The sequence below is a fragment of the Lolium perenne genome, chromosome 6, assembly GCF_019359855.2.
Source record: "Lolium perenne isolate Kyuss_39 chromosome 6, Kyuss_2.0, whole genome shotgun sequence".
NCBI lineage: Eukaryota > Viridiplantae > Streptophyta > Magnoliopsida > Poales > Poaceae > Lolium > Lolium perenne.
In genome coordinates, this window is record NC_067249.2 from 36,080,369 (window position 1) to 36,107,405 (window position 27,037).

Consider the following 27,037-nt stretch of genomic DNA (forward strand, 5'->3'; position numbering starts at 1 on the left):
AACGGCGCCAGAAAAGTGCTTGCTGGCGTGTAGTTGATGGTGGTAATATTGCAGACAGTACAGATGCAGTAAAACAGTAAACAAGCAGTGATAGCAGTATTTAGGAACAAGGCCTAGGGATTATACTTTCACTAGTGGACACTCTCAACATTGATCACATAACAGAATAAATAGATAGATGCTAGACTCTACACCCTCTTGTTGGATGATGAACACCACTAATTGTGTAGGATTACATGAACCCTCAATGCCGGAGTTAACAAGCTCCACAATATTCAATGTTCATATTTAAATAACCTTAGAGTGCAAGATAGATCAACATAACCAAATAGATCACATCAATACCATCATAGTAATAGTTAACTTCATAATCTACAAGAGATCACAATCATAAACTACGCCAAGTACTACATGATGCACACACTGCCACCTTTACACCATGCAGGAGGAATAGAGTACTTTAATAACATCACTAGAGTAGCACATAGATGAATAGTGATACAAAAATCATATGAATCTCAATCATGTAAGGCAGCTCATGAGATCATTGTATTGAAGTACATAGGAGAGAGATTAACCACATAGCTACCGGTACAGCCCCGAGCCTCGATGGAGAACTACTCCCTCCTCATGGGAGACAGCAGCGTTGATGAAGATGGCGGTGGAGATGGCAGCGGTGTCGATGGAGAAGCCTTCCGGGGGCACTTCCCCGTCCCGGCGGCGTCTTTGGAACAGAGACTCTGTCCCCAGATCTTGGCTTCGCGATGGCGGCGGCTCTGGAAGGTTTCTCGTACCGTGGCTTTTCCGTCTCGAGGTTTTAGGTCGAGGGGCTTCTTATAGGCGAAGAGGCGGCGTCAGAAGGTCAACGAGGCGACGACACGCTAGGGGGGGCACGGTTCACCCCCAGGCCGCGCCGGCCTACCATCTGGTGGGCCTGTGGCCCCCCTCTGGCCTCTCTCGGGTGTTCTGGATGCTTCCGGGGATTCTAAGATGCTGGGCGTTGATTTCGTCCGATTCCGAGAATATTTTCTTACTAGGATTTCTGAAACCAAAAACAGCAGAAAACAGCAACTGGCCCTTTGGCATCTCGTCAATAGGTTAGTTCCGGAAAACGCATAAATATGACATAAAGTATGCATAAAACATGTAGATATCATCAATAATGTGGCATGGAACATAAGAAATTATCGATACGTCGGAGACGTATCAGCATCCCCAAGCTTAGTTTCTGCTCGTCCCGAGCAGGTAAACGATAACAAAGATAATTTCTGGAGTGACATGCCATCATAAACTTAATCATACTATTGTAAGCATATGTAATGAATGCAGCGATCAAAACAATGGTAATGACATGAGTAAACAACTGAATCATATAGCAAAGACTTTTCACGAATAGTACTTTCAAGACAAGCATCAATAAGTCTTGCATAAGAGTTAACTCATAAAGCAATCATTCAAAGTAAAGGCATTGAAGCAACACAATGGAAGATTAAGTTTCAGCGGTTGCTTTCAACTTGTAACATGTATATCTCATGGATAGTTGTCAATGCAAAGCAATATAACAAGTGCAATATGCAAGTATGTAGGAATCAATGCACAGTTCACACAAGTGTTTGCTTCTTGAGATGGAGAGAAATAGGTGAACTGACTCAACAATAAAAGTAAAAGAATGGCCCTTCGCAGAGGGAAGCATTGATTGCTATATTTGTGCTAGAGCTTTGGTTTTGAAAACAAGAAACAATTTTGTCAACGGTAGTAATAAAGCATATGTGTCATGTAAATTATATCCTACAAGTTGCAAGCCTCATGCATAGTATACTAATAGTGCCCGCACCTTGTCCTAATTAGCTCGGATTACCTGGATTATCATCGCAATGCATATGTTTTCACCAAGTGTCACAAAGGGGTACCTCTATGCCGCCTGTACAAAGGTCTAAGGAGAAAGCTCGCATCGGATTTCTCGCTATTGATTATTCTCAACTTAGACATCCATACCGGGACAACATAGACAATAGATAATGGACTCCTCTTTTATGCATAAGCATTCAACAACAATTAATTTTCTCATATGAGATTGAGGATATTTGTCCAAAACTGAAACTTCCACCATGGATCATGGCTTTAGTTAGCGGCCCAATGTTCTTCTCTAACATTATGCATGCTCTAACCATTCTAGCGGTAAATCTCCCTTACTTCAGACAAGACGGACATGCATAGCAACTCACATGATATTCAACAAAGAGTAGTTGATGGAGTCCCCAGGAACATGGTTATCGCACAACAAGCAACTTAATAAGAGATAAAGTGCATAAGTACATATTCATTACCACAATAGTTTTTAGGCTATTTGTCCCATGAGCTATATATTGCAAAGGTGAAGGATAGAAATTTAAAGGTAGCACTCAAGCAATTTACTTTGGAATGGCGGAGAAATGCCATGTAGTAGGTAGGTATGGTGGACACAAATGGCATAGTGGTTGGCTCAAGGATTTTGGATGCATGAGAAGTATTCCCTCTCGATACAAGGCTTAGGCTAGCAAGGTTATTTGAAACAAACACAAGGATGAACCGGTGCAGCAAAACTCACATAAAAGACATATTGTAAACATTATAAGACTCTACACCATCTTCCTTGTTGTTCAAACTCAATACTAGAAATTATCTAGACCTTAGAGAGACCAATTATGCAAACCAAATTTTAGCAAGCTCTATGTATTTCTTCATTAATACGTGCAAAGTATATGATGCAAGAGCTTAAACAGGAACACAACAATTGCCAACTATCAAATTATTCAAGACATTCTACCAATTACTACATGTAGCATTTCCCGTTTCCAACCATATAACAATTAACGAAGCAGTTTCATCCTTCGCCATGAAAATTAAAAGCTAAGAACACATGTGTTCATATGAACCAGCGGAGCGTGTCTCTCTCCCACACAAGCATTTATTCAAACAAAAACAAAAACGAAAGCAAACAGACGCTCCAAGTAAAGTACATAAGATGTGATGGAATAAAAATATAGTTTCAAGAGAAGGAACCTGATAATTTGTCGATGAAGAAGGGGATGCCTTGGGCATCCCCAAGCTTAGACGCTTGAGTCTTCTTGAAATATGCAGGGGTGAACCACCGGGGCATTGATACGTCTCCGACGTATCGATAATTTCCGGAACTAACCTATTGACGAGATGCCGAAGGGCCAGTTGCTGTTTTCTGCTGTTTTTGGTTTCAGAAATCCTAGTAAGGAAATATTCTCGGAATCGGACGAAATCAACACCGAAGATCTTAGAATCCCCGGAAGCATCCAGAACACCCGAGAGTCGCCAGAGGGGGGCCACAGGCCCACCAGACCATAGGCCGGCGCGGCCTGGGGGTGGCCCGCGCCCCCCTATGGTGTCGTCGCCTCGTTGACCTTCTGACGCCGCCTCTTCGCCTATAAGAAGCCCCTCGACCTAAAACCTCGATACGAAAAAGCCACGGTACGAAAAACCATCCAGAGCCGCCGCCATCGCGAAGCCAAGATCTGGGGGACAGGAGTCTCTGTTCCGGCACGCCGCCGGGACGGGGAAGTGCCCCCGGAAGGCTTCTCCATCGACACCACCGCCATCTTCATCAACGCTGTTGTCTCCCATGAGGAGGGAGTAGTTCTCCATCGAGGCTCGGGGCTGTACCGGTAGCTATGTGGTTCATCTCTCTCCTATGTACTTCAATACAATAATCTCATGAGCTGCCTTACATGATTGAGATTCATATGATGATGCTTGTAATCTAGATGTCGTTATGCTAGTCAAGTGAATTTTACTTATGTGATCTCTGGAGACTCCTTGTCCCACGTGTGTAAAGGTGACAGTGTGTGCACCGTGTGGGTCTCTTAGGCTATATTTCACAGAATACTTATTCACTGTTATGAATGGCATAGTGAAGTGCTTATTTATATCTCTTTATGATTGCAATGTGTTTTGTATCACAATTTATCTATGTGCTACTCTAGTGATGTTATTAAAGTAGTTTTATTCCTCCTGCACGGTGTAATGGTGACAGTGTGTGCATCCGTGTTAGTACTTGGCGTAGGCTATGATTGTGATCTCTTGTAGATTATGAAGTTAACTATTGCTATGATGGTATTGATGTGATCTATGCCTCCTTTCGTAGCGTGAAGGTGACAGTGTGCATGCTACGTTAGTACTTGGTTTAGTTGTGTTGATCTGTCATGCACTCTAAGGTTATTTAAATATGAACATCGAAAATTGTGGAGCTTGTTAACTCCGGCATTGAGGGTTCGTGTAATCCTACGCAATGGTGTTCATCATCCAACAAAAGAGTGTAGAGTATGCATTTATCTATTCTGTTATGTGATCAAAGTTGAGAGTGTCCACTAGTGAAAGTCTAATCCCTAGGCCTTGTTCCTAAATACTGCTATCGCTGCTTGTTTACTGTTTTACTGCGTTACTACTGCTGCGTTACTACTGCTTGTTTACTGTCCTGGGCAAAGAACTTTTCTGGTGCCGTTGCTACTGCTCATACTTATTCATACCACCTGTATTTCACTATCTCTTCGCCGAACTAGTGCACCTATTAGGTGTGTTGGGGACACAAGAGACTTCTTGCTTTGTGGTTGCAGGGTTGCATGAGAGGGATATCTTTGACCTCTTCCTCCCTGAGTTCGATAAACCTTGGGTGATCCACTTAAGGGAAACTTGCTGCTGTTCTACAAACCTCTGCTCTTGGAGGCCCAACACTGTCTACAGGAAAAGGAGGGGGCGTAGACATCAAGCTATTTTCTGGCGCCGTTGCCGGGGAACGAAGGAAAGCTACACCATTTCCTCCCTCGTCAACCACGCGCCAGTCCTGGACAGCATCAAGTATTTTCTGGCGCCGTTGCCGGGGAGGAAAGGTAAAAGGCACTCATACTCCGGTTCCAGGTAAAGTACTTTTCTGGCGCCATTGTATTTGTGCTCGAAGCTATTTCCTTTAGATCCTGCAATTGCATCTTTTTGTTTCTTGTTTACACTAGTTAGGCATAATGGAAAATAACAAAAATATGAGAGAACTTTATGAACTTTATCTTGAATTAGGACATGATGTGTTTGAAGAGAGAATTAAAAAACTCATGGAACTTTATATGCATGCTAATGGGAATGTTATTAATATGAATGCTTTGAACACTATTATTGCTAATGCTATGGAAAATTCTAAGCTTGGGGAAGCTGGCTTTGATGAGCATGATCTTTTTAGTCCCCCAAGCATTGAGGAGAAAATTTACTTTGATGATACTTTGACTCCTATATATGATGATTATAATGATAGTGGTCTTTTGGTGCCGCCTACTATGGAGGATAAATTTGATTATGATTACGATATGCCTCCTATATTTGATGATGAGAATAATAATGATAGCTACTTTGTTGAATTTGCTCCCACTACAACTAATAAAATTGATTATGCTTATGTTGGGAGTAGTAATAATTTTATGCATGAGACTCATGATAAGAATGCTTTATGTGATAGTTATATTGTTGAGTTTGCTCATGATACTACTGAAAGTTATTATGACAGAGGAAAATATGGTTGTAGAAATTTTCATGTTACTAAAACACCTCTCTATGTGCTGAAATTTTTGAAGCTGCACTTGTTTTATCTTCCTATGCTTGTCACTTTGCTCTTCATGAACTTGTTTATTTACAAGATTCCTTTTCATAGGAAGCATGTTAGGCTTAAATTTGTTTCATACTTGTCGCTTGATGCTCTCTTTTGCTTCAAATACTATTTCTTGCGAGTGCATCATTGAAACTTCTGAGCCCATCTTAATGGCTATAAAGAAAGAACTTCTTGGGAGATAACCCATGTGTTATTTTGCTACAGTACTTTGTTTTATATTTGTGTCTTGGAAGTTGTTTACTACTGTAGCAACCTCTCCTTATCTTAGTTTTGTGTTTTGTTGTGCCAAGTAAAGTCGTTGATAGTAAGGTTCATACTAGATTTGGATTACTGCGCAGAAACAGATTTCTTTGCTGTCACGAATCTGGGCAAAATTCTCTGTAGGTAACTCAGAAAATTATTCCAATTTACGTGAGTGATCCTCAGATATGTACGCAACTTTCATTCAATTTGAGCATTTTCATTTGAGCAAGTCTGGTGCCTCAATAAAATTCGTCTTTACGGACTGTTCTGTTTTGACAGATTCTGCCTTTTATTTCGCATTGCCTCTTTTGCTATGTGGGATGGATTTCTTTGTTCCATTAAATTCCAGTAGCTTTGGGCAATGTCCAGAAGTGTTAAGAATGATTGTGTCACCTCTGAACATGTGAGTTTTTGATTATGCACTAACCCTCTAATGAGTTTGTTTCGAGTTTGGTGTGGAGGAAGTTTTCAAGGGTCAAGAGAGGAGGATGATATAATGTGATCAAGGAGAGTGAAAGCTCTAAGCTTGGGGATGCCCCGGTGGTTCATCCCTGCATATTTCAAGAAGACTCAAGAGTCTAAGCTTGGGGATGCCCAAGGCATCCCCTTCTTCATCGACAAATTATCAGGTTCCTTCTCTTGAAACTATATTCACTACAAGAAAAGTTGCCATGGCCGACGAAGTTGAAGTCGCGCCGTGGTTGCTGGTGTACCATGGCCGACGATTTTGGGTCCCTCCGTGGTGCATGTCAAAACTTTTTTTCTCGTTTTTGAGGCCACCTAGCCCGACGAAAGCGGCCAAAACGTCGCGTATGGTGGCCCGGGACGTGGTGCATCTCGAAATCTCGGGTTCGCCGGCCGAGTCAACGCAAATCCGCACCGCCGAGGGATGTAGGGCCCAGATGGCAGCCTCTCTGGCATTGTTTTTTTTCTAGATCGCGCCATCTCGTTCAACGTTCTCCGATCGAGCCGTTTACGATGCAGGATCATGGGTCCCGCATGTCATCCTCTATGAACCAAAATTCTTTCTATTCTTGGATTTTTTTGACCCCCTGATTTTTGGCTACTTCCTTTTTCTTTTGATCCCTTGCCGCCTTGGAAACGTTAAGACCGCTGCTGCTAAATGGGACCCGCATGTCATCCTCTATGTGCAATCAACTTTCTTTTCTTGGAGTTTTTTTTGGCACCTCAAATTTGGTCACTTGCCTTTTTCTTTCGATCCCCTGCCGCCTCTCAAACGGTGATACCGCTGCTGCTAACTGGGACCCGCATGTCATCCTCTATGTACTATAAAACTTTCTTTTCTTGAATTATTTTTGGCACCTCATATTTGGTCACTTACCTTTTTCTTTCGATCCCCTGCCGCCTCTCAAACGGTGATACCGCTGCTGCTAAATGGGACCCGCATGTCATCCTCTATGTACTATAAAACTTTCTTTTCTTGAATTATTTTTGGCTCCTCATATTTTTTCACTTGCCTTTTTCTTTCGATCCCCTGCCGCCTCTCAAACGGTGATACCGCTGCTGCTAAATGGGACCCGCATGTCATCCTCTATGTACTATAAAACTTTCTTTTCTTGAATTATTTTTGGCTCCTCATATTTTTTCACTTGCCTTTTTCTTTCGATCTCATGCCACGTTTGAAACGTTGAGGAACCTGCAGGCTCATGGGACCCGCATGTCATCCTCTATGTACTATAAAAGTTCATTTTCTTGGTTTTTTTTCACCCTCTGATTTTTGGCAATTTCTTTTTTCTTTTGATCCCCTGCCGCCTCTCAAACGGTGACACCGCTGCTGCTAAATGGGACCCGCATGTCATCCTCTATGTACTATAAAACTTTCTTTTCTTGGATTATTTTTGGCACCTCATATTCGTTCACTTGCCTTTTTCTTTCGATCCCCTGCCGCCTCTCAAACAGTGAGACCGCTGCAGCTAAATGGGACCCGCATGTCATCCTCTATGAGCAATCAACTTTCTTTTCTTGGAGTTTTTTTTTTGGCACCTCATATTTGGGCACTTGCCTTTTTCTTTCGATCTCATGCCACGTTTGAAACGTTGAGGAACCTGCTGGCTCATGGGACCCGCATGTCATCCTCTATGTGCTATAAAAGTTTCCTTTTTTGGATTTTTTCACCCTCCGATTTTTGGCTTGCCTTTTTCTTTTGATCCCCCTGCCCCCTTTGAAACGTTGAGTAAGATGTTGGCTCAAGGGACCCGCATGTCATCCTCTATGTCCATCAACTTTCTTTTCTTGGATTTTTTTTCACCCCCTAATTACTAGCTACTTTCTTTTTCTTTTGATCTCAAGCCGCATTACAAACATTGAGACCGCCGCTAAATGGGACCCACATGTCATCCTCTATGTACAATAAAGTTTCTTTTCTTGGATTATCTTTTGCTCCTGATATTTTGTCACTTGCCTTTTTCTTTCGATCTCATGCCGCCTTTGAAACGTTGAGTAAGCTGCTGGCTCATGGGTCCCGCATGTCATCCTCTACGAACAATAAAAGTTTCCTTTTTTGGAGTTATTTTTTACCCCTAATTTCTGGCTATTTGCCTTTTTCTTTTGATCTCCTGCCCCTTTGAAACGATGAGGACGCTGTTGGCAGGTCGGTCCCACATGTCATCCTCTATGAACAATAAATGTTTCCTTTGATGGATTTATTTTGAACCCCTAATTAATTTCTGGATATTTCCCCTGCCGCCTTGGAATCGTTGAGGATGCTGCTACCTCATGGGTCCCGCATGTCATCCTCTCAGAACGGTAAATGTTTATTTTCTTGGATTTTGTTGACCAAACGATTTTTGGCTTATTTTTTCTTTCGATCACCTGCAGCCTTTAAAACGTTGAGGACGCCGCTGGCTCACGGGTCCCACATGTCAACCTCTATGAACAATAAACGCTGAGGATGCAATGCCTCATGGGTCCCGCATGTCATCCTCTCGTAACGAAAATGTTTCTTTTCTTGGATTTTTTACCAACAGATTTTTGGTTTATTTTTTCTTTCCATCCCCGCCGCCTTTAAAACGTTGGACGACGCTGTTGGCTCATGGGTCCCCGATGTCAGCCTCCCCGTACAAGAAACATATGATATCTTGATTATTTTGCAGACAATAAACAATGTATTGCGCTCTGAGCTATTTCAAACGGATAATTAAATCTTTATTTTTACATAAACAAACTTATATGTTGAATCTCCTTGTTTTTTTTGTCTTTGCGAAGCATAGGACTTTCCTATTTTTTTAGAAAATTCGGAACTTTCCTGTTTTGGAGTGGGCTGAAATTGTACGAGTCAAAAGGCCAAGCAGGATAGTTCGAAGGCCCAGATGTCCAGATGCAGCCCAATTGAAATCTTTCTTCTTGAATTTTTTTCACCCCCTGATTTCTCGGCTACTTCATTTTTCTTTTGGTTCTCAGTGCCGCCTTGGAAACGTTGAGACCGCTGCTGCAAAATGGGACCCGCATGTCATCCTCTACGAACAATAAAATTTCTTTTCTTCGATTAATTTTTCCTCTGTAAATTTGGCCACTTCCCTTTTTATTTCGATCCCGTGCAGCCTATCAAACGGTGATACCGCTTGCTAATTGGGACCCGCATGTCATCCTCTATGTACAATCAAGTTTCTTTTCTTGAATTATTTTTGGCTCCTGATATTTGGTCACTTGCCTTTTTCTTTCGATCTCATGCCACGTTTGAAACGTTGAGGAACCTGCTGGCTCATGGGACCCGCATGTCATCCTCTATGTACTATAAAAGTTCATTTTCTTTGTTTTTTTTCACCCTCTGAGTTTTGGCTATTTCCTTTTTCTTTTGATCCCCTGCCGCCTTGGAAACGTTGAGTAAGCTGCTAGCTCATGGGACCCGCATGTCATCCTCTATGTCCATCAACTTTATTTTCTTGGATTGTTTTGACCCCCACATTTCTGCCTACTTGCTTTTCCTTTTGATCTCAAGCCGCATTTGAAACGTTGGGACCGCTGCTGCAAAATGGGACCCGCATGTCATCCTCTATGTAAATAAAGTTTCTTTTCTTGGATTATCTTGGGCTCCTGATATTTTGTCACTTGCCTTTTTCTTTCGATCTCATGCCGCCTTTGAAACGTTAAGTAAGCTGCTGGCTCATGGGTCCCGCATGTCATCCTCTACGAACAATAAAAGTTTCCTTTCTTGGAGTTATTTTTACCCCTAATTTCTGGCTATTTGCCTTTTCTTTTGATCTCCGGCCCCTTTGAAACGATGAGGACGCTGTTGGCAGGTCGGTCCCACATGTCATCCTCTATGAACAATAAAACTTTCCTTTGATGGATTTATTTTGAACCCCTAATTAATTTCTGGATATTTCCTTTTTTTCTTTTGATCCCTTGCCGCCTTGGAATCGTTGAGGATGCTGCTGCCTCATGGGTCCCGCATGTCATCCTCTCAGAACGGTAAATGTTTATTTTCTTGGATTTTGAATACCAAATGATTTTTGGCTTATTTTTTCTTTCGATCTCCTGCCGCCTTTAAAACGTTGAGGACGCTCGTGGCTCACGGGTCCCACATGTCAGCGTCTAACATTAAACGCTGAGGATGTTGCTGCCTCATGGGTCCCGCATGTTATCCTCTCAGAACGAAAATGTTTCTTTTCTTGGATTTTGTACCAACAGATTTTTGGTTTATTTTTTCTTTCCATCCCTGCCGCCTTTAAAATGTTGACGACGCTGCTGGCGCATGGGTCCCCGATGTCAGCCTCCCTGTATAAGAAACCTGTGATATCTTGATTATTTTGCAGACAATAAACAGTGTATTTTGCTCTGAGCTATTGCAAAGGGATAAATTAAATCTTTATTTTTACATAAACAAACTTATATGCTGAATCTCCTTGTTTTTTTTGTCTTTGCGAGGCATAGGACTTTCCTGTTTTGGAATGGGCTGAAATTGTACGAATCAAAAGGCGTCCAGCGGGATAGTTTGAAGGCCCAGATGGCCAGAAGCAGCCCAATTGAAATATTCCTTTTCTTGGATTTTTTGACACCCTTATTTATGGCTACTTCCTTTTTCTTTTGGTCATGTGCCGCCTTGGAAACATTGAGACCGTCTTTGCAAAATGGGACCCGCATGTCATCCTCTATGTACAATAGAAGTTTCTTTTCTTGGATTATTTTTGGCTCCTGATATTTGGCACTTGTCTTTTTCTTTCGATCTAATGCCGACTTTGAAACCTTCAGACCGGTGCTGCAAAATGGGACCCGCATGTCATTCTCTATGCACAATAAAGTTTCTTTTCTTAGATTATTTTTGGCTCCTGATATTTGGTCACTTTCCTTTTCCTTTCGATCTCATGCCGCCTTTGAAACGTTGAGGAAGCTGCTGGCTCATGGGTCCCGCATGTCATACTATATGAACAATAAAGTGTCCTTCATTGGATTTATTTTTTACCCCTAATTTCTGGCTATTTACCGTTTTCTTTTGATCCCCTGCCCCCTTTGAAACGATGAGGACGCTACTGGCAGGTCGGTCCCACATCCTCTATGAACAATAAAAGTTTCCTATGATGGATTTATTTTTGACCCCTTTTGATCCCCTGCCGCCTTGGAATCGTTGAGGATGCTGCTGCCTCATGGGTCCCGCATGTCAGCCTCTCAGAACGGTAAATGTTTCTTTTCTTGGATTTTTTACCAACTGATTTTTGGCCTTTGTCTTTCTATCTCCTGCCGCCTTTAACACGTTGGGGACGCTGCCGGCTCAGGGGTCCCACATGTCAGCCTCTATGAACAATAAACCTTTTGTTTGATTTATTATTGACCCATAATTTCTTGGTATTTGCCTTTTTCTTTCGATCTCATGCCGCCTCTGAAACGTTGAGACGCTGCTGGCTCATGGGTCCCTGTCAGCCTCTATGAACAGTAAAAGTTTCCTTTGTTTGATTTATTTTTGACCCTAATTACTGGCTATTTGCCTTTTTTATCCCCTGCCGCCTTTGAAACTAAGAGGACGCTGCTGGCCCATGGGTCCCACATCTCAGCCTCTCTGAACGATAAACCTTTCCTTTCTTTTTTTTCGATCCCGTGCCGCCTTGAAAAATGTCAGACCGCTCCTGCAAAACGGGACCCATATGTCATCCTCTATGTACAATAAAAGTTTCTTTCCTTGGATTATTTTTGGCACCTGATATATGGTCACTTTCTTTTTTTTTCGATCCCCTGCCGCCTTTGAAACGTTGAGGACGCTGCTGGCTCGTTGGTCCCACATGTCAGCCTCTATGAACAATAAACATTTCATTTCTTGGATTTATTTTTGACCGCTGATTTCTGGGAACTTTGCTTTTTCTTTCGATCCCCTGCCGCCTTTGTTAAAGTTGAGGACGCTGCTGCAAAATGCGTCCCACATGTCAGCTTCTCTGTACGATAATTGTTTCCTTTCTTGGATTTTTTTCCACGGCTGGCCGATGGGTCCATGATGTCAGCCTCTATGTACAAGCAATATGTGATTTCTCGATATGTTTTAACCCGAGATATGTAGGATACTTGCTTTTTTCGATCCCTTTTGTTTGTCTTTACCTTCAAATGTTGAGGGACGCTACTGGCAAATGGGTCCTGCTCTAGCATTCTCAACTGAAGGAAAAACTGAAATATTGCCTATTCATTTGTTTTTCGTACTCCATGCACATAATCCATACTAACTGTTGATCCGGGTTTTAGTTCAACTTAATTAGTTCAAATTTGATTTACGAGGAAGTATGTAATATATTTTGGGTTCACAACACTACACTTGTTAACAACAATCTGATGAAGAGGTTTGTCATTTTTTTTAAACTACAAATACACTCTAAGATCTTGCAAACTGATAGAATAAATCTTGGAACTTTAAATAATTTATGAAAATTTTGAAATCAACTATATGAATATATCAAAATATAGAGCCCATGTAGATGCGCATACTGGCTATGTGCATTTAAAAAAGAATCATAATCATAATTGATACGAAATAAAAATAACTTTATATTTAGAATCTCGGTTTCTTGAGGGCCAATCATAGGATCTCCGTGTTTAAATTAGGAAGGGCCCCAATGGCATGAGTCGGAGGCCGATTAAATGTTTTTGGATTGTTATCAGCGAAGCAAGCAGGCTGACAGCAATCACCATGTACATGGCCGGCGGCAGCCCAAAAGTACAAACAATTGGCCCATGAAGGGAAGGTAGTACTTTTTTTTATTGGGAAGGTTGTCTGGGCTAACCCAAAAAAAAAGTGGTGCTACATGGGGTAGCACTTGAACCCGGAATGAGACCATGAACAGTACATATGCTACATGCTACAGTACTTAGTTCTTAGCTATCTATTTTTGATCCAACGTCCAAATCTACAAGTCAACCAACTGTTCATCTGTGCTTGCTGATGTCAAGGCACTGGATCCTGGACGCTTGAACCCATGATCGTTACTGAGGGTTGCCTATTTGCGCATAATATGTTTTGTCACGGCACTTCACTAGTTTGTGCAAAACATATCCAGCGCAGGATTCGAAAAAACAACACGTTTTTTTCTTTACGGAAACAACAGAACATCCCATGTTCATCACAATCCAGCCAACATAAGCACATAATAATTAATAGTACAACTAGAGAGTTGTACATATAAATAAGGTTTGTCAAGCTTCATGCACTAGCCAACGCAACCAAAAGTCCGAACTGATGGAAAGGGCTAGGCAATCCACTTATACATCTGAACACCCCTCCTCACGTGTGACCGGAAGAAGGGAAGAGGTCAACACAAGGAGACTCTCAAGAGGCATATACGTGGACTCCGAGGAGGGCAACGGAGGGCAGCACCAATTTTTAGGATAAATTACGAAAGCCAGGTCTCGAACTCGAGACCCTGGGCTCTGATACCATGCCAAGCTTCATACACAAGCCAACGCAACCAAAAGTCCGAACTAATGGAAAGGGCTAGGCAATCCACTTATACATATCAACATCCCCCCCCTCACATGTGACCACAATCCAGTAATGGTACCATCATGTTCACCACAATACATCATCATTATACTACAGAACATTTGTAAGACAACTTAATACAGCTGTGATTCATTTTGTTGCCCCAGCGATGGGTGATAACCTGAACACCATATAACCTTCTCACAGCAATTGTAACCAAATATGAGCACCTGCAATGATTTGGTGTCAATCTTCTTGAAGGTCAGGAGGTATCCTACCTTCAAGTCATGTGCTTTGACAAACTCTGGCCATCCTGCGTCCATTAAAACATTGCCATCTTGTTGCTTCAGGTCCACAATCCAGGTGCATGCAGTGGACATCTTCAGGTTGATGGACTCTGGACACCCACCGTAAAACCAGGGTAGAACACGACTGGGGATGGTAATCACCTCTAGTCTCACCAAATTATATTCTATCATCTTGCAATAAGGTCTTAGATATCAGATATATCTCATACCTTGATTATTTCTGAAAACTAAATTTTCAGCTCCTTACTTTTCAAACAGATTTGAACTTCAAGTTTTACGGAGACAAGATAACTTTAAGTACTAATTGAAACCACAACTCTTTGAATCAATAATGTGAGGTTTACTAAAAGTTTGCAATAGGATTTAATCATTTCTTGATTCTTTAACAATAGGGTACCAGTCCGTAAAGTTTCTTGTCAGATTTTAACAGTATTTCTATCTCAATAACAAGACTAACGCATGGTAGAATACGGATGCCAGTACTACAAAATTAATTCAAAATACTACTCAGACTATGTTTATGATAATTAGTTCATGTTTTAATCTAATTACTAATGAACTCCCACTTAATACAACATCCCTCATAGTTGTTAAGTGGTACACGATCCAAATCCACTACACCAAAAACGATCATCACGTGAGATGATGTAGCTTCAATGGTGAACATCAACATGTTGATCATATCATCCATATGACTCATGTTCAACCTTTCGGTTTCCGTTGTCCCGATGCCATGTCTGTACATGCTAGGCTCGTCAAGCAAACCCAAGTATTCTGCGTGTGCAACATGGCTTACACTCGTTGTATGTTGAGTTTATCACACCCGATCATCACGAGATGCTTCAAAACGACGAACAATGCAACGGTGCATACGAGGGGAGAACACTTTATTATCTTGATATTAATGTGAGGGATCATCTTATAATGCCACCGTCGCGTCTAAGCAAAACAAGATGCATAAAGGATTAACATCACATGCAATTCATATGTGATATGATATGGCCCTTTAGTCTTTGTGCCTTCGATCTTCATCTTCAAAGCACGGACATGATCTCCATAATCAACGGGCATGATCTCCATCATCGTCGGCGTAGCGTCAAGGTCCATGGCGCCGTCTTCATGGTTGTTCACCTCATGTAGAAACTATTACAACTACTTTGAAATACTACTCAACATGAAATTTAAAGACAACCATAAGGCTCCTGCCGGTTGCCACAATACAATAATGATCATCTCATACATATTCATCATCACATCATGGCCATATCACATCACCAAACCCTGCAAAAACAAGTTAGACGTCTCTAATTTGGTTTGCATATTTTACGTGGTTTAGGGTTTTTGAGTAAGATCTAATCTACCTACGAACATGAACCACAACGGTGATACTAGTGTTGTCAATAGAAAGAGTAAATTGAATCTTCACTATGGTGGGAGAGACAGACACCCGCAAAGCCACTTATGCAATACAAGTTGCATGTCGAACGTGGAGCAAGTCTCATGAATGCGGTCATGTAAAGTTAGCCCGAGCCGCTTCATCCCACCATGCCACAAAGATGCAAAGTACTCGAACTAAAGACAATAAAGCATCAATGCCCACAAAACAATTGTGTTCTACTCGTGCAACCATCTATGCATAGACACGGCTCTGATACCACTGTAGGGATTCGTAGCATAGAAAACAAAAAAATTCCTACCGCGAGAACGCAATCCAAGCCAAGATGCAATCTAGAAGATGGGAGCAACGAGGGGATGAACGAGACTAACCCTTGAAGATTTCCAAAGCCTACAAGAGGAGGCTCTCGTTGCTGCGGTAGACGATCACTTGCCGCTTTCAAAAGCGCGTAGAAGATCTTGACGGTGCCACAATCGGGCAGCACCTCCGTACTCGGTCACACGTTCGGTGTTGATGACGACGTCCTTCTCCCCGTTCCAGGCTTCCAGCGGGCAGCGGAAGTAGTAGATCCTCCTCGGAATCCCGGCAGCACGACGGCGTGGTGGCGGTGGTGGTGGAGATCTCCGGCAGGGCTTCGCCTATGCGCTGCGGGAGAGATATGTGGAGGAGGGACGCTAGGGTTTGGGAGAGGGGGGCCTTGGGCGCCGGCCACAAAGGGGGTCAGCCAAGGTTGGAGGCAAGAGTGGCCGGCCACTGATACGTCTCCGACGTATCGACAATTTCTTATGTTCCATGCCACATTATTGATGATATCTACATGTTTTATGCACACTTTATGTCATATTCGTGCATTTTCTGGAACTAACCTATTAACAAGATGCCGAAGAGCCAGTTGTTGTTTTCTGCTGTTTTTGGTTTCAGAAATCCTAGTAAGGAAATATTCTCGGAATTGGACAAAATCAACGCCCAGGGTCCTATTTTGCCACGAAGCTTCCAGAAGACCGAAGAGTCAACGAAGTGGGGCCACGAGGTGGCCAGGAGGGTAGGCGGCGCGGCCCCACCCTTGGCCGCGCCAGCCTGTCTCCTGGGCCCCTCGCGACGCCCCCTGACCTACCCTTCCGCCTACAAATAGCCTTCGTCGCGAAACCCCCAGTACCGAGAGCCACGATATGGAAAACCTTCCAGAGACGCCGCCGCCGCCAATCCCATCTCGGGGGATTCAGGAGATCGCCTCCGGCACCCTGCCGGAGAGGGAAATCATCTCCCGGAGGACTCTACGCCGCCATGGTCGCCTCCGGAGTGATGAGTGAGTAGTCTACCCCTGGACTATGGGTCCATAGCAGTAGCTAGATGGTTGTCTTCTCCCCATTGTGCTTAATTGTCGGGTCTTGTGAGCTGCCGAACATGATCAAGATCATCTATCTGTAATTCTATATGTTGTGTTTGTTGGGATCCGATGAATAGAGAATACCATGTTATGTTGATTATCAATTTATATCTATGTGTTGTTTATGATCTTGCATGCTCTCCGTTATTAGTAGATGCTCTGGCCAAGTTGATGCTACTAACTCCAAGAGGGAGTATTTATGCTCGATAGTGGGTTCATGTCTCCGTGAATCTGGGGGAGTGAGAGAAACCTCTAAGATTATGGATGTGCTGTTGCCACTAGGGATAAAACATTGATGCTATGTCCGAGGAAGTAGTTATTGATTACATTACGCGCAATTCTTAATGCAATTGTCTGTTGTTAGCAACTTAATACTGGAGGGGGTTCGGATGATAACCTGAAGGTGGACTTTTTAGGCATAGATGCATGCTGGATAGCGGTCTATGTACTTTGTCGTAATGCCCAATTAAATCTCACAATACTCATCATAATATGTATGTGCATGGTCATGCCCTCTCTATTTGTCAATTGCCCAACTGTAATTTGTTCACCCAACATGCTATTTATCTTATGGGAGAGACACCACTAGTGAACTGTGGACCCCGGTCCAATTCTCTATACTGAAATACAATCTACTGCAATACTTGTTCTACTGTTTTCTGCAAACAATCATCATCCACACTATACATCTAATCCTTTGTTACAACAAGCCGGTGAGATTGACAACCTCGCTGTTTCGTTGGGGCAAAGTACTTGGTTTGTGTTGTGCAGGTTCCACGTTGGCGCCGGAATCCCTGGTGTTGCGCCGCACTACATCTCGCCGCCATCAACCTTCAACGTGCTTCTTGGCTCCTACTGGTTCGATAAACCTTGGTTTCATACTGAGGGAAAACTTGCCGCTGTATGCATCGCACCTTCCTCTTGGGGTTCCCAACGGACGCGTGCTGTACGCGTATCAAGCTCTTTTTCTGGCGCCGTTGCCGGGGACGTGAAGGAAAATTACACCACAGAGATTTCTAAATCCCACGTCAACTACACGCCAGCAAATCTTTTTCTGGCGCCGTTGCCGGGGAGATCAAGACACGCTGCAAGGGGAGTCTCCACATCGCAATCTCTTTACTTTGTTTTTGTCTTGCTTAGTTTTATTTACTACTTTGTTTGCTGCACTAAATCAAAATACAAAAAAGATTAGTTGCTACTTTTACTTTATTTGCTATCTTGCTTGCTATATTAAAAACACAAAAAAATTAGTTACTTGCATTTACTTTATCTAGTCTATTTTATTTACTATTGCTAAAATGGGTACTCCTGAAAATACTAAGTTGTGTGACTTCACAACCACAAATAATAATGATTTCTTATGCACACCTATTGCTCCACCTGCTACTACAGCAGAATTCTTTGAAATTAAACCTGCTTTACTAAATCTTGTTATGCGAGAGCAATTTTCTGGTGTTAGCTCTGATGACGCTGCTGCCCATCTTAATAATTTTGTTGAACTTTGTGAAATGCAAAAGTATAAAGATGTAGATGGTGACATTATAAAATTAAAATTGTTCCCTTTCTCATTAAGAGGAAGAGCTAAAGATTGGTTGCTATCTCTGCCTAAGAATAGTATTGATTCATGGACTAAATGCAAGGATGCTTTTATTGGTAGATATTATCCCCCTGCTAAAATTATATCTTTGAGGAGTAGCATAATGAATTTTAAACAATTGGATACTGAGCATGTTGCACAAGCATGGGAAAGAATGAAATCTTTGGTTAAAAACTGCCCAACCCATGGACTGACTACTTGGATGATCATCCAAACCTTTTATGCAGGACTGAATTTTTCTTCACGGAACCTATTGGATTCAGCTGCTGGAGGTACCTTTATGTCCATCACTCTTGGTGAAGCAACAAAGCTTCTTGATAATATGATGATTAATTACTCTGAATGGCACACGGAAAGAGCTCCACAAGGTAAGAAGGTAAATTCTGTCGAAGAAACCTCTTCCTTGAGTGATAAGATTGATGCTATTATATCTATGCTTGTGAATGATAGGACTAATGTTGATCCTAATAATGTTCCGTTAGCTTCATTAGTTGCTCAAGAAGAACATGTTGATGTCAACTTCATTAAAAATAATAATTTCAACAACAATGCTTACCGGAACAATTCTAGTAACAACTATAGGCCATATCCTTATAATAATGGCAACGGCTATGGTAATTCTTATGGGAATTCTTACAACAATAATAGGAACACATCCCCTGGACTTGAAGCCATGCTTAAAGAATTTATTAGTACACAAACTGCTTTTAACAAATCTGTTGAAGAAAAGCTTGGGAAAATTGATATACTTGCTTCTAAAGTCGATAGTCTTGTTGCTGATGTTGATCTTTTGAAATCGAAAGTTATGCCTCATGAAAATCATAATCATAAAATTGTTACTACAGCAAATGCCATCCAAGTTAGAATTAACGAGAATATAAGATTGATGGCCGAATTGCGTGCTAGGTGGGAAAGAGAAGAAAATGAGAAAGAAGATAATATAGCTAAAGTTTGGACTATTACCACCACTAGTAATGCTAATGCTACACATGTTGCTGCACCTCCTACTATTAATGGTAAAATAATTGGTGTTGGCAATGTTTCCACTTCAAATGCAAAGCGCGAAAAACTGCCTGAAACTGCTAAAACTGCTGAAACTGCCTGTGATAAAACTGCTGAAATTTTTTCCAACATTGGGGATGATGATCCCATTGCTTTAGATTATAATGGTTTGAATTTTGATGATTGCCACATCTCTGAAGTTATAAAGTTCTTACAAAAACTTGCTAAGAGTCCTAATGCTAGTGCTATAAATTTGGCTTTCACGAAACATATTACAAATGCTCTCATAAAAGCTAGAGAAGAGAAATTAGAACGCGAAGCTTCTATTCCTAGAAAGCTAGAGGATGGTTGGGAGCCCATCATTAAGATGAAGGTCAATGAATTTGATTGTAATGATTTATGTGATCTTGGTGCAAGTATTTCTGTTATGCCTAAGAAAATTTATAATATGCTTGACTTGCCACCATTGAAAAATTGTTATTTGGATGTTAATCTTGCTGATCATTCTACAAAGAAACCTTTGGGGAAAGTTGATAATGTTTGCATTACCGTTAACAATAACCTTGTCCCCGTTGATTTTGTTGTCTTGGATATTGAATGCAATGCATCTTGTCCCATCATATTGGGAAGACCTTTTCTTCGAACTGTTGGTGCTATCATTGATATGAAGGAAGGTAATATTAAATATCAATTTCCTCTCAAGAAAGGTATGGAACACTTCCCTAGAAAGAGAATGAAGTTACCTTTTGATTCTATTATTAGAACAAATTATGATGTTGACACTTTGTCTCTTGATAACACTTGATACACACTTTCTGCGCCTAGCTGAAAGGCGTTAAAGAAAAGCGCTTATGGGAGACAACCCATGTTTTTACTACAGTACCTTTGTTTTTATTTTGTGTATTGGAAGTTGTTTACTACTGTAGCAACCTCTCCTTATCTTAGTTTAGTGTTTTGTTGTGCCAAGTAAAGTCGTTGATAGTAAGGTTCATACTAGATTTGGATTACTGCGCAGAAACAGATTTCTTTGCTGTCACGAATCTGGGAAAAATTCTCTGTAGGTAACTCAGAAAATTATGCCAATTTACGTGAGTGATCCTCAGATATGTACGCAACTTTCATTCAATTTGAGCATTTTCATTTGAGCAAGTCTGGTGCCTCAATAAAATTCGTCATTACGAACTGTTCTGTTTTTGACAGATTCTGCCTTTTATTTCGCATTGCCTATTTTGCTATGCTCGATGGATATTTCGATTCCATTGAATTTCAGTAGCTTTGTGCAATGTCCAGAAGTGTTAAGAATGATTATGTCACCTCTGAACATGTATATTTTGATTGTGCACTAACCCTCTAATGAGTTGTTTTGAGTTTGTTGTGGAGGAAGTTTTCAAGGATCAAGAGAGGGAGATGATACAACATGATCAAGGAGAGTGAAAGCTCTAAGCTTGGGGATGCCCCGGTGGTTCACCCCTGCATATATCAAGAAGACTCAAGCGTCTAAGCTTGGGGATGCCCAAGGCATCCCCTTCTTCATCGACAACATTATCAGGTTCCTCCCCTGAAACTATATTTTTATTCCGTCACATCTTATGTGCTTTGCTTGGAGCGTCGGTTTGTTTTTTTTTGTTTGAATAAAATGGATCCTAGCATTCATTGTGTGGGAGAGAGACACGCTCCACTGTATCATATGGACAAATATGTCCTTAGGCTTTACTCATAATATTCATGGTGAAGTTTCTTCTTCGTTAAATTGTTATATGGTTGGAATTGGAAAATGATACATGTAGTAATTCCTAAAATGTCTTGGATAATGTGATACTTGGCAATTGTTGTGCTCATGTTTAAGCTCTTGCATCATATTCTTTGCACCCATTAATGAAGAAATACATAGAGCATGCTAAAATTTGGTTTGCATATTTGGTCTCTCTAAAGTCTAGATAATTTCTAGTATTGAGTTTGAACAACAAGGAAGACGGTGTAGAGTCTTATAATGTTTTTAATATGTCTTTTATGTGAGTTTTTCTGCACCGCTTCATCCTTGTGTTTGTTTCAAATAGCCTTGCTAGCCTAAAACTTGTATCGAGAGGGAATACTTCTCATGCATCAAAAATACTTGAGCCAACCACTATGCCATTTGTGTCCACCATACCTACCTACTACATGGTATTTCTCCGCCATTCCAAAGTAAATTGCTTGAGTGCTATCTTTAAATTTCTATCCTCTACCTTTACAATATATAGCTCATGGGACAAATAGCTTAAAAACTATTGTGGTATTGAATATGTACTTATGCACTTTATCTCTTATTAAGTTGCTTGTTGTGCGATAACCATGTTCCTGGGGACGCCATCAACTACTCTTTGTTGAATATCATGTGAGTTGCTATGCATGTCCGTCTTGTCTGAAGTAAGGGAGATTTACCACCTAATGGTTAGAGCATGCATATTGTTAGAGAAGAACATTGGGCCGCTAACTAAAGCCATGATCCATGGTGGAAGTTTCAGTTTTGGACAAATATCCTCAATCTCATATGAGAAAATTAATTGTTGCTACATGCTTATGCATTAAAGAGGAGTCAATTATCTGTTGTCTATGTTGTCCCGGTATGGATGTCTAAGTTGAGAATAATCAATAGCGAGAAATCCAATGCGAGCCTTCTCCTTAGACCTTTGTACAGGCGGCATAGAGGTACCCCTTTGTGACACTTGGTTAAAACATGTGCATTGCGATAATCCCGGTAATCCAAGCTAATTAGGACAAGGTGCGGGCACTATTAGTATACTATGCATGAGGCTTGCAACTTGTAGGATATAATTTACATAACACATATGCTTTATTACTACCGTTGACAAAATTGTTTCTTGTTTTCAAAATCGAAGCTCTAGCACAAATATAGCAATCGATGCTTTCCTCTTTGAAGGACCATTCTTTTACTTTTATGTTGAGTCAATTCACCTATCTCTCACCACCTCAAGAAGCAAACACTTGTGTGAACTGTGCATTGATTCGTACATACTTGCATATTGCACTTGTTATATTACTTTACATTGACAATATCCATGAGATATACATGTTATAAGTTGAAAGTAACCGCTGAAACTTAATCTTCCTTTGTGTTGCTTCAATACCTCTACTTTGAATTATTGCTTTATGAGTTAACTCTTATGCAAGACTTATTGATGCTTGTCTTGAAGTACTATTCATGAAAAGTCTTTGCTATATGATTCACTTGTTTACTCATGTCATTTACATTGTTTTGATCGCTGCATTCATTACATATGTTTTACAATAGTATGATCAAGGTTATGATGGCATGTCACTCCAGAAATTATCTTTGTTTATCGTTTACCTGCTCGGGACGAGCAGAAACTAAGCTTGGGGATGCTGATACGTCTCCGACGTATCGACAATTTCTTATGTTCCATGCCACATTATTGATGATATCTACATGTTTTATGCACACTTTATGTCATATTCGTGCATTTTCTGGAACTAACCTATTAACAAGATGCCGAAGAGCCAGTTGCTGTTTTCTACTGTTTTTGGTTTCAGAAATCCTAGTAAGGAAATATTCTCGGAATTGGACGAAATCAATGCCCAGGGTCCTATTTTGCCACGAATCTTCCAGAAGACCGAAGAGTCAACGAAGTGGGGCCACGAGGTGGCCAGGAGGGTAGGCGGCGCGGCCCCACCCTTGGCCGCGCCAGCCTGTCTCCTGGGCCCCTCGCGACGCCCCCTGACCTACCCTTCCGCCTACAAATAGCCTTCGTCGCAAAACCCCCAGTACCGAGAGCCACGATACGGAAAACCTTCCAGAGACGCCGCCGCCACCAATCCCATCTCGGGGGATTCAGGAGATCGCCTCCGGCACCCTGCCGGAGAGGGGAATCATCTCCCGGAGGACTCTACGCCGCCATGGTCGCCTCCGGAGTGATGAGTGAGTAGTCTACCCCTGGACTATGGGTCCATAGCAGTAGCTAGATGGTTGTCTTCTCCCCATTGTGCTTAATTGTCGGGTCTTGTGAGCTGCCGAACATGATCAAGATCATCTATCTGTAATTCTATATGTTGTGTTTATTGGGATCCGATGAATAGAGAATACCATGCTATGTTGATTATCAATTTATATCTATGTGTTGTTTATGATCTTGCATGCTCTCCGTTATTAGTAGATGCTCTGGCCAAGTTGATGCTAGTAACTCCAAGAGGGAGTATTTATGCTCGATAGTGGGTTCATGTCTCCATGAATCTGGGGGGTGAGAGAAACCTCTAAGATTATGGATGTGCTGTTGCCACTAGGGATAAAACATTGATGCTATGTCCGAGGATGTAGTTATTGATTACATTACGCGCAATTCTTAATGCAATTGTCTGTTGTTAGCAACTTAATACTGGAGGGGGTTCGGATGATAACCTGAAGGTGGACTTTTTAGGCATAGATGCATGCTGGATAGCGGTCTATGTACTTTGTCGTAATGCCCAATTAAATCTCACAATACTCATCATAATATGTATGTGCATGGTCATGCCCTCTCTATTTGTCAATTGCCCAACTGTAATTTGTTCACCCAACATGATATTTATCTTATGGGAGAGACACCACTAGTGAACTGTGGACCCCGGTCCAATTCTCTATACTGAAATACAATCTACTGCAATACTTGTTCTACTGTTTTCTGCAAACAATCATCATTCACACTATACATCTAATCCTTTGTTACAGCAAGCCGGTGAGATTGACAACCTCGCTGTTTCGTTGGGGCAAAGTACTTGGTTTGTGTTGTGCAGGTTCCACGTTGGCGCCGGAATCCCTGGTGTTGCGCCGCACTACATCTCGCCGCCATCAACCTTCAACGTGCTTCTTGGCTCCTACTGGTTCGATAAACCTCGGTTTCATACTGAGGGAAAACTTGCCGCTGTACGCATCACACCTTCCTCTTGGGGTTCCCAACGGACGCGTGTTGTACGCGTATCAGCCACCCTCCCCTTGTCCCTCATTATATGGGTGGAAGCCCCAAGAGTTGTAGTCCAAGTCTTCGAATAAGACCCCAACACCAAAACTTCCCAAAGGTGGGAAACCTACTCAAGGGGGAAGTCCTACTCAAGGTGGGAGTCCCACCTTTCCTTGAGGTGGGGTGGCCGGCCACCTCAGGTGGAGCCCACCTGGGACTCCTCCCTTAGGGTTTGGCCGGCCAAGCTTGTGGAGTCCCTCCGGGACTCCACCTTCCATAGTGCCTTTCTTCCGGACTTTTCTAGAACCTTCTAGAACCTGCCATAAATGCACCGAATCATTTCCAAACTTGGAATATGACTTCCTATATATGAATCTTATTCTCCGGACCATTCCGGAACTCCTTGTGATGTCCTAGATCCCATCCAAGACTCCGAACAAAACTTTGAACTCCATTCCATATTTCCATATCTACTTAAAATGACATCAAACCTTAAGTGTGTCACCCTACGGTTCGCGAACTATGTAGACATGGTTGAGACTTCTCTCCGACCAATAACCAATAGTGGGATCTGGAGATCCATAATGGCTCCCACATATTCAACGATGACTTTAGTGATCGACTGAACCATTCACATACGATACCGATTCCCTTTGTCACGCGATATTTTACTTGTCCGAGGTTTGATCATCGGTATCTCTATACCTCGTTCAACCTCATCTCCTGGCAAGTACTCTTTACTCGTACCGTGGTATGTGGTCTCTTATGAACCTTTCATATGCTTGCAAGATATTTAGACGACATTCCACCGAGAGGGCCCAGAGTATATCTATCCATCATTTGGATGGACAAATCCCACTGTTGATCCATATGCCTCAACTCATACTTTCCGGATACTTAATCCCACCTTTATAACCACCCATTTACGCAGTGGCGTTTGATGTAATCAAAGTACCTTTCCGGTATAAGTGATTTACATGATCTCATGGTCGAAAGGACTAGGTAACTATGTATCGAAAGCTTATAGCAAATAACTTAATGACGTGATCTTATGCTACGCTTAATTGGGTGTGTCCATTACATCATTCACATAATGATATAACCTTGTTATTAATAACATCCAATGTTCATGATCATGAAACTGTGATCATCTATTAATCAACAAGCTAGTTATACAAGAGGCTTACTAGGGACTCCTTGTTGTTCACATAACACACATGTATCAATGTTTCGGTTAATACAATTATAGCATGGTATGTAAACATTATCATAAACACAAAGATATATTATAATAACTATTTTATTATTGCCTCTTGGGCATATCTCCAACAGTATCAACTCCGAGCAACGTTGGTCCGTTTACAAGGAGACGGTGGCCGGGTCACAAGACAAGGCTTTGGAGCTGTTTGCAACCAAGACGATTGATGCTCGTATTGAGCTTGACCTTAACCGGCACTCCTCCCCCGTTCAAGCTAGGAGTCCACCACCCATGACCCAAGAAGAAGCCACCCAATCTCCCATTGCCCAACAACCTCCGTTGGAGAGGGAGTATGACGAACATGACGATGCTGATGATGGTTTCGAGATGAATGACAACAATGTCGGTGATTTGGATAAATATTGGACGCAAGAGGAGATGGACCACTCCATTCCTTATTCCCGATGCTATGCGTCGGACTCGGATGATGATGGACCCGATGAGGAACTTGATGAGGATGGCTTGACGGCTAAGGAAGCCGAAAGAGCCGAGATATTTGATGACCCACAAGTATAGGGGATCGCAGCAGTCTTCGCGGGAAGTAAAACCCAATTTATTGATTCGACACAAGGGGAGACAAAGAATACTTGAAAGCCTTAACAGCGGAGTTGTCAATTCAGCTGCACCTAGAAACAGACTTGCTCGCAAGAGTTTATCAGTAGTAACAGTTTTATAGCAGTAGTAGTAGTGAAATAACAGCAACAGAGTAACAAAGACAGCAGTAGTAATTTTAGTAAACAGCAAGATTAAAATACTGTAGGCACAGGGATGGATGACGGGCGTTGCATGGATGAGAGAAACTCATGTAACAATCAAAGCAGGGCATTTGCAGATAATAATAAAACGGTGTCCAAGTACAAAGCAATCCATAGGCATGTGTTCCATATATAGTCGTACGTGCTCGCAATGAGAAACTTGCACAACATCTTTTGTCCTACCAGCCGGTGGCAGCCGGGCCTCTAGGGAATCTACTGGATATTAAGGTACTCCTTTTAATAGAGTACCGGAGCAAAGCATTAACACTCCGTAAACACATGTGATCCTCACATCACCGCCATCCCCTCCGGTTGTCCCGATTTCTGTCACTTCGGGGCCTTTGGTTCCGGACAGCGACATGTGTATACAACTTGCAGGTAAGATCATAAAACAATGCATATCATGATGAAACAATAACATGTTCAGATCTGAGATCATGGCACTCGGGCCCTAGTGACAAGCATTAAGCATAACAAGTTGCAACAATATCATCAAAGTACCAATTACGGACACTAGGCACTATGCCCTAACGATCTTATACTATTACATGACCAATCTCATCCA